Here is a 15,571-nt window from a genome sequence, read left to right on the forward strand (position 1 = left end):
AGCATCGATTCAGCGGCACCATGACTCTGAATATGCTGAGCCATGATAAAATAACATGATGCCAACCGTAATACATGAACATGATATCAACATCATCATGAGGGTATCACATAACTATCCACCATATCAACAGTAAATCATATCCACCGAGCATGGCATACTGACCAGCATGACCATCTCCAACATCAACATGTACTACTAGCAAGCACAAACATAGGAAAATAAATACTAGCAGGTACAACATGATAACAGAGTACAAAACAACATAGCACAAAAGTGAACATGAAAATCTGAACATCACCGGAACAACGATAACCATCTTTTCAACAAGCAAACATTTATTAAATATTCAAGTTGAAAACCATGGCTACTGCATGACTATCATGCAAGTGGGTATTATGGCTTGCCTCGGGATGAAGAAGGCACCGGGGAGAAGTGCGGTGAAGCCGCGGAAAGATTTGCCGGAAACAGTTCTCTCTCGGAGGGGGCTGAGTAAGGGAAAGGGCATAATGGTCATTTTCACAGTGTAAAACCATAGTGAAAGCATGACCAACAGAAAGGGCTTGACGAGACGAAGAAGTGAGCGTTGGTTTCACCTTATTTGGAGTTATAGATAAAAAGATATGGAAGTTTTTCTGCCAGGGACCCATTTGTAATGAAAATAATTTCAACCAGGGGCCTGAACAGAAAAAGTGAAAGCGCATTCGGGGAAATATGTTTTCACCTTATCCAAAGGAACAGTGGCGTTGTTGACGCGTGCGGGTCCCACGGGTGGGGCACGTCACTTATCCACGCTAGCTCGCGGGGTCAATGGCCAAAGGCCGACAGGTGGGGCCGAGAGGGGCGCGGGACCCACTGGCAGGGGCCAGGCTGGTGTCGTCGTCTTCTTCCTCGCCCTGGACCGACCGAAGCAGAGGATGGGCAGAGGCAGGGGAGGAGCGGCGAGGGGGCCGGCCAGCTCCGGCCATCTCCGGCCAGGGCGAAGCCACCGGCGGGCGCGGCCCGGTGCGGCGCTTCCATCCCCGACCCGAGGGAGGCGCGGGGAGGCTAGGAATAGCGAAGGGCGGCGGTGGCAGGAGGTGACAGAGGCGGCTTAGCGGGGGTGGATTCTAGCGATGAGGGCAACTCCGGCGAGGCTGAGGGCGTGGGGCGGCTCGTGGAGGCATGGGGAAGACGATGGAGGAGTCGGGGAAGCGAGAGGAGGCTCAGAATGGTCGGACGAGCTGGAGGCCAACGACGGAGGCGGCGGCCGAACTGCGGGAGGCGTGGCCAGAGGCACTCCGGCGAGGGGGAAAGGGGGTGGACCGAACCGTGGGAGAGCGGAGAGGCTTGTGGACAGGTTGTAAGGAGAGGAGAGTGGCCAGTCTCGCCGGAACCAAGAAGAAAACGGGGCGGCCATGGCGAACAGAGGCGAACTCCGGCGAGATGCCGATGCTTCGGGGGTCGGGAAGGCTTGGTGAGGGGCTTCGGAGATGCGGGAGAGCCTAGGGGTCCTTTTATAGGCCGAGGAGGAAGGCTCTGGAGCTCACGGACGAGCTCCCGACCGAGCTATAATGGCGGACAGAGGCTGGACGCGACATAGCCATGGCGTTTGCGACGCATTTAAGGCGAACGGCGACTAACCATTGATGCAGGGAGATGCAAGGCATCACGGGGGAGCTACTAGACATGGATGGAGGTCGAGACGACGAGGGAGACGACGGGCACAAGGCCGGGAAGAATCCAGAGCACGCCATTAGCATGACATCAGCGTGATCACCACGCGCACTCGAGAAAACTCCATGTTTTGGCCGGCCAACCATGTTTACTGGATTTACCTAAGTGACCTTAGTAGAAGTGGGGAAACAAATCGTTCCAGGGGCAAAGAAGAGATTTGCACTAAACTCCAAAGTAAATCAGTAAGAACGTGTTTGTAACTTGTTGTGGTTAAACCAGCTAGGTCAACCAGTAACTAGCTTGTCTGGGAGGTTTAACTATCGAAGGACATTCATCCTGGAGGTTTTGAGGGTAAAAGGATCAAGATTTACTACAGTTGCTTCACAACTGCATACTTGGTCCAGAAATGAAGATCAACAAGATGCACTCACATGGAGTGTTCAATTGGGCTAATATTGGGCAAAGCTGAGTCATTTGGTCATATGAAGATGCTCACCAAGTAACATACCATTTGGCAAAGCCAAAATGGTACTTTCTTCACAAACATCTTCTCTGGGCAGAAAGTTGGAATAATTATTGTGGTCAAATGGCTCAATGAAATGATGCCAAAATGGGTGGAGAGATGTTTTATGGTCATAAGAATGATATGGTAATTTATCAGTATTTTTGAAGCAATATAAAATATACTTGCTTCACAACCTGAAAATATTGCTAGAAACAAAGATTGGTTCTTGTGCTCACGTAGATGATTGGATGGAGCTGAAAATGGGTGGAAGGGGTTAATATTAGCACATTAAGGAGTGTGCAAAAGTTCAACTCATTTAGGTATCCCTAGCTAGTACTTCCTTCACAATGCATTCCCTCAGACAGGAACTTTGCAAAATCACTGAGGAAGATTGGCTAGGAAAATAAAGTTGAGCTTTGGCACAGGGTAATTATTTGAACATGAAAAGATGTCCAAAAAGGTTGAGGTCAATTGGGCAAAGGAAAATAACACTTCCTTCACAACCTGCCACATAGGACAGAATAGAAAAGGAATTATTGGGGAATTATTTTTGAATATGGCAATGAAAAGTTTTGCCATATTTGATCAAGATATGACCCAAACAATTTATGAGAATTATTTGGGAATTTTTAGAGTGAGGGAAATATAGGTTGCTTCACAACCTAGGGCAATTTGAGTTATTCCTTTAATAGAAAAGGAATATTCCCAATAAAAATAATATTGGGATTTGGGCTAGGATGGAAAATGGAAAGGTCTAGGGGAGGATTTGGGAATGACAAGCCACTCTGGAAACAAAGAAGAGGGCATCTTCTTCAGTTTCCATACACAAAGCCACGAAAAAGAAAAACTTAGGCCAAAAACCTCGAAAAAACAAAAGGAAAAGAAAGGGCCAAACATCAGGCTGTCACATCACGCCACTGCCGCTCGAGCCATCGGCAGCCGCCAGCGCCACCGACCGCCATCACTGCTCGAGCCATCAGTCGCCTCCGCCGTTCGGGCGCTCGGGATACCGACCGTCGCTGCCGCCGCTCGGTTCATCGGTCGCCTCTCGCGCCACCGACTGTCGCAGGGAGCATCGATGGAGGAGAAGGGTTGCTGCCGTTCGCCCCCAACTGGTGTAGCACGCCGAGCAGCTCCAGGGCCCGTGCAGCTGCCAACGGGGGCTGCCCTGCTCCTCCTACGAAGAGAAGTACCGCGCCGGCTGCCGACGGGGGCTGCCCCGCGCCTCCTACGAAGAGAAGGACCGCGCCAGATGCGGTCTCGAGCTACCGGCCGCCGCCGCTCGCGCCACCGACAGCCCCAGCCAGCGCACCGAACCCTCTTTCTCTTTAAATAAGTTGTAGAAGAATTTTGTAATTCGATCTATAAAGAAATTGTTGGTGTTCAGATCTGTAAGTTTCTTGCGAAAGAATGTTGTAGCAGAATTTTGCTCTAATCCTTCGAGCCCTGTTGATGTTCATGTGTGCAGCGTATTTTTTAAAAAAATTAAAAAAAACTTTGACGTGTGTAAAGTAGTTGGGCTGATGGCAAAGAGCATGTTTAGGCTGACAGCAAAGATGCAGCTTTGCCGTCTGTTATTATTTGTGCAGACGGCAAAATACTGAGAATTTCTGACGGCAAAGCCTTTGTCGTCTGTCTAATAAAAAGCTAACGACAAAGTATTCTTTGCCGACTTGGCTTTGCCGTCTGACTTTGCCGTTTGCATCCTGACGGCAAACTCTTTGCCGTCTGTATTCAGGTCTTTGCCGTGTGTGATTCACAGACGGCAAATTACCTGATTCCTATAGTGGTGGCGGCATACAGATCTTTGTGAAGACCCTACCACCGCGCCAACTCAGTAGCCTGCCAGCCTACATGGCACCGCATGCACCGCTGGCCTGGACGCGTGACGGAACAAGGTGGAGCAGCGACGGACAAGACGGGCCTGGTTTTCGTCCCCGATAAAGCAAGGGGACACCTCAGGGGCGCATTAAATGCATTCTATCCCGTAATGGCTAGCGATAAGCTCAGCCACTGTACACCTTTCCACCTCCTGTGTGCTACTATGGCGATCCCCTTAACTATAAAAGGAGGCCCGAGGCATACTGGAGAGCGATTCGAACCCTTGGACAAGTTACGCATCATAGCTGGCTCAAGAACTCCAAGAACAATCAAATAGACACTAAAGTAGGACTAGGGTATTACGCGTCCTTGTGGCCCGAACCTGGGTAAACGATCTGCATGCTTCTTGACTGTTGATCCTGCTCTTCTCACAACCCCGCGCCTGCCGAACCGTAGTAGGGATTCCTGTGATCCCATAGGTGTCGATTCCCACCGACAGAGTTAGAGGGTTGTCAATGGGCTATATGCGAACAGGCCGTTAATAGGCTTTCCATGGGCCGACCCACTACCTTTTGACCAAGTCAAATGGGCCAGCCTTTTCACCAGACTGGGCCTCTGTTGGGCCATGCCACGTGTCGACAGATCATAGGCGCCTTTGGTCCAATGAGTGGATGACATCTGTCCCAACGGTGAGCCGACACATGGTTCCTCCGGCCAATGAGATATTTAGACGTGGAAAATCCCCATTGGTCGTGGATGTTAGCGGGTTATCGGATCCAAAACCGGACCCGATAGCTTAACGGCGACCCGTTACGGTGGACGCCATGTGGCGGTCTCCCTTGACGAAAGCACTTCCATGACGCGTGATTTATCGTCATGGAAGTGGACACTTCCGTGATGATAATTTGGGTAATGTCATGGAACACTTCTACGACATCGCAGGTAGGACTATCTTGATTCTGTCATAAAATCGTCATGGATGTACATGCATGACAGAAAAAGTGACCTATTGTGACAAACACGTATCATCAAGGAAGTGTATTTTTTTGCAGTGTAACATACATAACCACAAAGCTCTAGATGTAAAATACATTAGCCGCTCATCTCCGAACTTAACTGTCGAAACTGAATTAACTGTCGAAACTGAATTTAACTGTAAAAACTGAATTTTGCTTTCGGAACTAAATTTTACTATCAAAACTGAACGCACTAGTAGCAGAAAAGCAGTAGCAGCAGTAGCAGCGCATGTGAGAGCCAGGGTAGCTGGTCGTGTAGCTGCTTCTCGGGTAGTAGCTGCAGGGGCTCGAGCGAGAGCAGGATCTACTGCTCATGCAGCACTAGCGGATGCAAGAGTAGATCAACAGAGCAAGAAAGAGAAAGAGCAAGAGCACCAGTGCAAGCAAGAGTAAGAGCGAGAGCAGCAGCGCGAGCAAGAGCAAGACCAAGAGCAGACCAGGCAGGGGACCAAGAGCAAGAGCAGAGCAGTAGCATGAGCGAGATCCAAAGAAGCAGCAGCTTCTACTGATGTGGACGACGACCCCGTGGGAGCAACGCCATGGAGGAAGTGGTCGACGACGCCACCATGGATAGAGCCGCGCCATGTCGCTCCGGACCGAGCACCGGCAGCACCGTGAGATTTAATCAAGAAGAAAATGCAGTGATTAGTGTAGAACCTGTTTGGTGGCACCGATTAGGCCTCATCTTCATCTGAGGAATCAGTGATGATTATGCTCTTTTGGTGGTGCAGGCGAAGACGGCGGTGTGGGGATGGAGGTAGCATGAAAGACAAGGGGAACATCGGGGCAGCTCCTTGAAGGTGGAGGATGGGGTGGCTGAACCGGCGGGATGACGAGTTCAACGATGGATCCTCATCCGGTGCGGTGGATAAGGGACATTGAGGTGTTGCTGTGGACGACATCGTCGGGGAAGAGGCTCCGGCTGGGTGGCGGACAGAGAAGGGTGTGGGGCTTCGCGGGTTTTCACGGCCACGGTGTACGAATGGGTGGGCGGATGGGATGGGAGGGGGAACCATGGCTTAGGGATGCGCTTCTCTGAAATGTGGGTAAGTTACGAAAATACCCCCACCGATTTGAGATAGGCGGTTCTTTTGGTTCAGCAGAATCACGGGCATTTCACGTGTCGGGATTTCACATGAGGTGAGAGTTTTCGCGCATGTTGTAATTTTGGGATAGCAAGGCGCGGGTTGAGATGGAGGGAGTTTTCAGAGAACAATGAGACAAAGATATATCTTTAAAAAAATTAGGTAACAAGTCCTGGGTTGAAGAGGCGGGAGTTTTGCAGCACGATAGACAGAGATGCTAGCTTAAAAATTTGGCATAAAAAGGCGCGGCTTGAAATTTCGGGAGAACGAGCTTAACGTGTACAAAAACATATAATTAGCACCTCATCACTAGAGAGAGCCATGTCCCATTTTACTATATTACTAGAAATGCATTCAAATACAACAACAATAAAACTAAAAAATCGGGAAAACAAACATAATATGTACAGTACCAAATCAATTTGCACTTCCCTCAATAATAAAAAAATAATTCATGTTGTCTAGCATATGGACTAAATTTGACTACATTTTTCCTGTTTGAATGGGATTGTACTCGGGTTAGGTATACAACCATCTAAATATTATCTTCACAACACATGACATGAATATAGGAGTAGTAAATTCCTATATAAATATGAACTACATGTACATACGTTCTCAAATTCAAATATATGTATCCATTTTATGTTGAATTCAAATCATAGTACATGTATTCTCTAGCTAGATGTTCAGAATCTAAACCATGTATGATACTATGTACAATGTGTTTAACACGCGCAACACACACACAAACACCATTTAGACTAGTAAGGTACACATGCATTGCACTCATGAGAATTGGCAACCAAATTATAAATAAATCCTACATTATAGCATGTAAGCTTTGAGTCATATATGCACGATGTAGATGTTCATTTAATTCTTGTAGTTCATATCATTCAAAATCAATTAGTTTTTATGAAAAAGCTAATCTATTTTAAGATTCATGGAATTTTGTGTTGTAAAGCATAAAGTAAAAAACAAATAATGGCAATTCATGTAGAAATTTTTTTGGGTAATTATGATACGGAAGATTCTAGAACAAAGGAGAAGTGCTTGTGTTTTGAGGTTTGTACATTAAGCTTAAGTTCAACCATGGAGTCTTCTAGATTGTACATGTGGCAAAATCTAGTGCATTGTAGATGATATCCAATGGCAAGTAGTGCTAGGATGAAGGCTCCACACCTTCCCTTTTCATGTAAATCTAATGATAATAAAACCTTGGTTTCTTATGCTAATGGTATATATGATTACTGTGATGTGGAACGAATAGAACAATTCATTGCTTTTAAGGGTGCTTATGAAATTCAATCTTTGTTTGAAAAGTGTGAAAATTATGATGATGATGTTTACAGACCTAAACATTATGCTTAACTTAAATATTGCTATGATAAATATAAATATAATTCCGATATTGATGCATTTATTGATAAAGTCTCTATTGTCTAAGAAGAGATTAATATTTTGCAGGAATCTTTGGAAGAAGAAATAGATGACACTGTGAGCTCATTAGATGAAAAAGATAACGAGGAGAGCAAAGAACAAAAGGAGGAAGAGCAGATTAGCTACCAGAGCCCTTCTAATGAGAGTAACTCTTCAACTCATACATTGTTCAATTTCCCTTCGTGCTTACCGAAGGATGATTGCTATGATGATTTCTATGATCCCTTGGATTCATTTGAAATATCCCTTTTTGACTAACTTGATGCTTGCTATGCTTGTGGCCATGATGCTATTATGAATTATGCTTATGGAGATGAACTTGCTATGCTTGCCGTCCACGCACGCTCACCGTCCCTCCCTGTCTGCCTCGCCCCTGTCTCCCACCACGCCGCACGCCGCACGCCACCTCCGCCCTCCCCTCCCGCCCACGCTGGACGAGCGCCGCCGGTGGCGGCAGGTCACCATGGCCACCGCCGACCTCCGTTGTCTCCCCCAACCCCAGCCTCCACTCCACCGTCGTTGGCCCCTCCCCGTCTTGCCGTGGACGCAGATCCGCTGGAGCTGCTCAGCCCGCTGTCAGACCCGCCCTCCCTCGACCCCTACCCGCGCCGGAAACCCTAGCCGCCGGCCATGGCGACCGACCGCAGGGCGCAGGCACAGGGCTCGGCTCGACGAAAGTGCTTGGTATGAATCCCTACTCCCCTCCTTCTCCTCCTCTTCTTCTTTCCCTCTCTGACCCCGTCTCGTCTCGTCTCTGTAGGCAGGCGCCATGGAGTGGAGCTTCCTCTGTTCGAGACGGCATGGATCTTGTGCTCGTCAAGGTCCTTCTTCCTCCAGCACGAGGAAAAGCAGAAGCAGCCGCCACATCAAGGTCCACCCCCTCTCTCTATTCCCGAAATTACCTAGACACGTTACTAGTAGCAGGCAAATGTCCGATGTTCACGCTGTCATCTGTTCACGCTGCTCTGCTGATTCACATATGTAGGCTGCTTCAGCAAATGCCAAATACTGTATCAAGATGCATTATGCTGTACATTCTTACTGAACCCGCACGCACATTTTTACAGGTCCGACAAGGCCAGCTTATTGTTAACGGTGTTGCACAGAATGAATACTACACCGCACCTCATGCATCGTACACGATGGGAGCCATGGTTTGTTCATTGCATCTCTTTCTATTACCCTGCTGAGTGAGCATTGTCTCCATGAACAACACTGAGGAGTTGCTATTGCCAGGTCCAGAGATTACTTGTATACCCATTACTACTACACAAACAAATGACTATACATACTACTACTGCAAGAGGAGGACCAAAAGTGGCATGGCTGCTCCGTGTTGTTGACTTCCTGAGTACCCCCCATTGCTCTTTCGAAATGAAATGAAATGATGGGTCTCAGATGATGGATGGTCTCTCCCTCCCACTCCATCCTTGTTGTTATCTGCTTGACCTATGCCCGAATGATTCCCATATTACGACAACTGTTGACATTATTCCGTTATCAAACCGTGCTGAGAAGATAGATTCATCTCAAAATATCTGTGTTGCAAATCAATTTTGTTAGTTTTCTTGGTCATATACCAATTATTTTCCTGTTGAGTGAGTTTTAATTATAGAAGAGAAATCATCTATTTCGTTGCAGTTTTGTTCGACTTATCCTTTGGTTTAAACTATACATCAGAGTGTACCATTGAGTGTATTATTTTCCTGTTGAGTAGCAGTGTCCCAATGAAGAAAAAATTTCAGTACCAGAGATGAATGGTTTATTAGTTTTAGCTTCAAGCCATTTTAGTATATTTCTTTGTACCTGTGGCTTGTGGCTAAAAGTAGTTTACTTTTAAGTTCATCCATGATGGCCCATAGCTATGAGATCTGAGGGATGCGGACCGTTCGAGCCATGCAGCCTATTTCGGCTTTGGTGAACCTCATTTGAGGCTTAGTGTAATTGATGTACTAGTGCACTGCTTGGCGTAAAATTATAGCAGTACACATAGACATGCAATGAATGCTGATAGTATCTTACACATGTATATTTTACATGAATGTGTTCTGCTTGCTTTTCCTTTGCTGACATTCTTTTTACTTTTCAGCGAGGAACAGGATTGTCAACACCGTTGACAACATTATCTCTTTCTCAAATAACATCTACAGCAGAGGAAGCATTTCAGGGCAGATAACATAGTTAAGGACGCAGAGTTTATTCGTCGGCATCTTGACAAGATGCCAAGCCTTGGACAATTCTGGGACAGTTATAGCTGACCCATGGCTTTTAGTAGACATGTTTCATAATTTTGGGATAGTGATACATGAACTTCAATTAAGGTTTCAGATTAGTATTATGCTGTTGCTGATGTGCTATTTATAGCTGCAGTTTGACACTATTAATTAGGCTTGCTGGACATGTCATGGTACACGCCTTTGTCTTTTTTAGCATCAACAAATGTTTATCTACTGTGAAGTACTATAATTAGGCTTGCTTCCTTCTGTTAGTGCATCTACTGTTAATTACACTTCTGTTTGTTTTATTTGATAGACAAGCATGGAAATATGTATTAACTTTATGTGAAACACTTATGCATGACTAACTGTTAAGTTGATACAATTTATTTGATAGACAAGCATGGAAATATGTATTAACTTTCCTGAAAGTAGACAAGCATGATAATTCTATTCAATTCTGATTTCTTTTGTAGTCAATTCTGTTCAACTGGTTTCTGAATATTTCTTATGTGAAACCATATCTAGATCAGCAACACTTTGCATGACTAAATGCTGGTCAGTGATGATATCTGCATTCGTACTGTTTGGTGCTGTTTTATGAAGTTATGTGAATTGCATGTTTATTTGGATCCATTTAACCTTTTCACAATTAACTTAAGTTTGGATTTTCATGTTTATTATCACAACCTTTCGGGAAGGCATGAGTGAGCCTGCATGCCCATTGATGCGTACCTATTGTCAGTTGGACCATCTTCTTTAGCTTTTTGATGTGAAATCATATCTTAACCCTTAGAACTTTGCATGATTAGTAGATCAATGGTGATATCTGCATGCATATTGACTTTACTGTTGCTCTCCGGCGGAAATTTCTCCCTTATGTAATGAGTTCATATTGCATTACATCTACCCATGAATGAGAATTGTACATACTGTAATTTTCAGTTTTAACTAGGCTGAAATGTGCATGTTTTATCTTCTCAGCATTGTTCTTATTTACTTGCAAGTTTTTACTATGCAAGGTTCAGTCATGCCATCTTTGCTTGTGTTGCATGTTAATGTCATAACAAATGCTCACACCAAGTTTGTGAACTGTGGCCAGGTACCAGAGGCTGACCAGGTACTCCATTGGCATCTCTAGCTCCCACATGTCGCCCCTGGGCTGGAGCGCCTTGGGTGATCGGCATTCTCCTGGTGGCGCCGCTCCTCACAAAGTGTTAAGTTGGATTACCACCTCATGTTGATGGCCTGGTTTCTTTTTGGTGACCTAATGTTGTTTAGGTTGCTGCTGCTGTGATGGAAGATCGGAACAGGCTGGAGATGCGCACCACATCTTTAGTTGATGTTGCATCATGTTTTGGTGCTTGTGTATCTGTTTTTGCTTGTAAGCACACTTGTATGTGCTTGTGTATCTGTTTTTGCTTGTTTTAGATGATGTTGGACGTGCAGAGTTGTATGTGCTGTTGTGTGTATTTGGATGAATGATTTTTGAATTTAATCATTTAATTGAGAGAATTATTTAGTGTTTGTTGTTCAAATGTGTAAACTGGAAATTAGTGAATAAAAAGACCAAATGTTCTATTGGAACAAATAATATATGGGCTCTAAAAAGGCTACAGCCCAAATAATAGTGGACTGGAATATTGTGCATTTCTAGAAAACCTGAACAAAAAGGCCTAATGAAATGGTTTGCAAAAGGGCCATGGCCCAGAAAATTAAAAATCCGAATTGTAGGGCGTGGCCCATGAAGCCGACCAGAATTAACATGAAAAAAATACTAAATGGGCTAGGCCCATGTAGAAAATCGAATTGGACCGGGCTGAATCTTGTGCCACATTAGATTGCCACGCTGGATGCCTACGTGGCCTGGGAAGGTTGCTAGCGACCAAAACGCCACAGTGGGCATATTTTGGTCATAAACGTCCACGACCTTCTCACAGAGAAGGTCGCTATAGTCAGTTAACGACCCTCAGCTTTTGACCTTCTGTTTTTGGTCAAAAAAAGGTCACAAATGAAAAACCATGACCTTTCAGTGACCAATAGTCAAGGTCACAAGTTGACATATTTCTTGTAGTGATAATGTGAAGAAAAAAGTGGTAGTACTACCAACTACAAGATGAACTATAAGAAATACTAGTATGTACGTACTGAAGAGTTAAAGTAACAAGAAGGAACATAACATAGTTCTGTTGGGGGCTCAGCACAACACACCCCTCAAATAAACCTAAGCACCCTGAAATTAAACTATGCAACTAATCTGGTAGACACTTCATTACAACCACCATGAGAAACGACACTGGCACCTTACTCGGACTCCTCGTCCATGTGCTCGACTTCGTCCTTGTCCCTCTTCCTCTTGGTCGATACTTCTTTGCTTGAACTGCACACTTGGCTCTTGCTCTTCATCGAACCCTTGTAGATATTGAAACAAAGGTAGGCATCCATAGCAGTGTAATTGATGTGGTCTCTATCTAGTACATTCCATTACCATCCAAGATGAAACTTGGGTGGAGGTTTCGTCAGTTTACCGTACGAAATATCAATCATAGCTCTTGCTAGGGTCAGCATTGAAGGCTAGCGGGAGGACACCAGAACATTCCTATGGAGGTCAAAGGGATGGCCTACAATGAGGCCTATCCGACCCAGGACTTCTTTGTCGTTCCTAAAGTCAACATAAATGAATTTGACTTTGCTGCCCCCGAGGAAGTTCTTAAAATCCTCGCACTCAATGTCGGCATGTCATATGTGGTAGACCAAGCACATGTTATGCACGCAAACCTGGATCACGCAGGCTTCTTCTTATCTTCCTCCTTTAGATTCTTCTCTTTTCCCAAGACTGTGGTGTACTCAACATCTAGCCTAGTGACCCACTCATCACCCTTTGACTTTTCAAACATGCGTTTGAAGCAAGCAAGGAATTCTTTCACCGTCGTGGAAGAACGGATGTAGATGGCATCGAACTCATCACCAGTGATGGTTCTAACCTTGTACTCACGACTGATCATGGAGATTTGGGATGCCATGGATTTGGGAGGAGGATTAGGATTAGTCGAACTGTTGTAATTTGAAAGGACCGGACGACTAGGAGCGAATTGCCGTAATGTTAAAGGACGGCCGGGGACGAGTAGGAGTGAACTGCTAGCGGTTTTCCGAATGTAAAAATGATGTGTGGGGCGTGCAAACGGTAGGGCTTTCCATGCTCCCATGATACGGGCTTCCGAGAGCCCTTGGATCTGAGATCGAATGGTTGCATGGCGTGATTCTTAACCTATGGGTGAATATCCTATCCTGGAGGGTTATTCTGCAAATTTTCAGCAACTTAGCATGCGACCGTTCGATCTCAAATCAAAGGGCTGCCAGTAGCCCGTATCATGGTCGTGCCTACCACGACCGTTGCCTCGCTCGTGCGGTCAAGCCCTTGGATATTTCAAACGGCTATAAATTAACATTTTTCCTACCTCGCATGCATGAAACTACTTCCTCTGTCTAGGTGTGTTAGGCTATCTGATGTTGGCATGCCATACATAGTCATCACTTAGTCACTCATACAACAAGGTTAGCTGTATGGTTGGCTATAAGAGTAATTTTTTTACTTCTCTCTATTTCTTTCTTCATAGTCCCTCCGTTTCAGTTTACAAGTCATGCGTGTATACCTAGGTTGTCAATTTTATCACCGTAATATAAACTATATAACACAAAAATTATACCATTTGAAAATAGAACATCTGAAGTTTATAATGGTATGTTTTTTGTAATACTGTATATGACTTCTATTAGGTTGGTCAAATTAACGACCTAGGGGTACGTGCACGCTTTGTAAACTAAGAGAGAGGGAGTAGTATTTATTGCATTTGCCAAAAGGAGTGAGGAGTGCAGTACTTGGCACCTGTATACCATGGAGGTGGTCAGGAATCAGGAGACTCACGCCGATCACAGCGTCATAGTTAAAATGGCAATGGCAAGTCAAATCACAGGGCGCCACCTATCTAGCAGTAACTCGCTGTCAAATCACACAGCCCTACGTTTGCAGCAGCCTACTCCCTCGTCTTCTCGTCTCTCTGTCGAACCGACTAGGCGGAACTGCCCCACCTACCGCGCGGGAAAAGCCCCGCCCTCGAGTTTTAAATATAATTTTGTATCCATGGATTGCGCCATGGAGCAAAGCCTCAAGAAAACGACGGTATACATGAATACGACACTCCCGTCGTGTTCGTGTTGCACCCTAGATGGTTGGTTGGTATAGCAGGCTGCTCTCCAAATGGAACGCGTGTCATATTGTGTTTGCACACACATATGGGACCGCAATTGGGAACCGATCATAGGCACACTCCCCGGCCTCGCAAGTCGGCTGAGTTAATAGAAGAGAGAGACGGGTGATAGTACTGGAGTAAAAAGAGCCTTACGTTCCCTTCCACAATCAATTCCGTTATATAAAGTAAAGAGTTTCTAGACTCGACTTCGAACAGTTTGGCTTGGTAATCCTACAGGTAGTCAGTCTCTGATACCAAAGTTGTCAGGACCCCGATCGTAAGTCACACCGATCTAGCATGTAACACATCATGTCACTTTGCGGCCTCATACACGGTATCCCCACGGGTGCCACCTTACCTGGCCCTAGACCGTTTGCGCCTTTTTGTTCACGTATATGATAGTGTCGCTAGCGTCCATATGATAGAGAACCCGGGCCGACATGACTAGTCATAAACCCAAGGTGGCACTAACTTACAGGGACAGGCATACATGACCCAGCAATGCACGTGTCGGTCATCAACGTATGAACCCAAGTCGTAGCAAGCTACAAGGACTTAAAGGAACAACGTGTGACTTTTCCCTAAAGGACCAGACACAGGAGCAAAGAAGGACACATGCCGATCATCCCATGTGTTCCAGAGCAGTAGCAAGCTACCATGGCCCAGTGGAAGCACTAGGAGACATTTCCCCATAAGAGAGGCTACAAATACTAAACAACTAGATTGTTGGATCCCACCCATACCCAGCATTTTGATATCATGCCTACAATATGCTCCATATGTGCAAATACAACATGGCATCACAACAAAAATCTACAGCTCAAAGAATTTATTCATAAGGCTCCGAAGAGTCATACATAGTAAGAATTACAATCATGGGTCACATGACCCAACATATAGAGCATACAAGCAAAGGAAGCATAACATGTCTAAGTACAGACAACTACAAATGAAAAAGGCTGAGAAGCCTGACTATCTACAAGACCCTCCCAAGGGTACAAGATCGTAGATGAGGTAACAAGCTGAACGTCGAAGTCCACGCAGAAATACTAGTGAGACTGAAGTCTTGCTGCAAAAACATAAATTAAGCAAACGTGAGTACAAATGTACCCAACAAGACTTACATCAGAACTAGTGCGGTTGAGAGGGAGCGGCCAAAGCAATGTGCAATCGTCTTTGTAGTGGAGCTGGGAGGGGCAAGGATAAGGGACGAAGACCGGGGTAACATGTCGGATGCGATCATACCAGCACTAAAGCACCGGATCCCATCAGAACTCCGAAGTTAAGCGTGCTTGGGCGAGAGTAGTACTAGGATGGGTGACCTCCTGGGAAGTCCTCGTGTTGCATTCCCTTTTTAATTTTTTTCGCGCCGCTTGCAAAACAAAATGCACGTGTAAGTAATATATTTACCGTGTTTTATTATTTTGCACGAGTGCGGTAAGTCATAGCTGGGTGCTCACGATTCACGGGTCCAGCGTCGGCGTTGTGGCGCGGCAAGCGTGCACTGGTGCGGTTGAGAGGGAGGGGTGGAAACCGCGTTAAACTCGTCTCCGTAGTTGAGAGGGAGCGGCCAAAGCAA

The 15,571-nt window shown here is 45.6% G+C and overlaps 1 non-coding gene across 1 annotated transcript; it reads left to right on the top strand.

Annotated features, from left to right (window-relative positions):
* The first annotated feature begins 15,223 nt into the window (after positions 1-15,223).
* LOC123150323 (5S ribosomal RNA) lies at positions 15,224-15,342 on the top strand. Its single transcript, XR_006475052.1, has one exon. It is a non-coding gene; the product is annotated as a 5S ribosomal RNA (ribosomal RNA).
* Positions 15,343-15,571: the final 229 nt, after the last annotated feature.

Source organism: Triticum aestivum, chromosome 1B, assembly GCF_018294505.1.
Source record: "Triticum aestivum cultivar Chinese Spring chromosome 1B, IWGSC CS RefSeq v2.1, whole genome shotgun sequence".
Lineage (NCBI taxonomy): Eukaryota > Viridiplantae > Streptophyta > Magnoliopsida > Poales > Poaceae > Triticum > Triticum aestivum.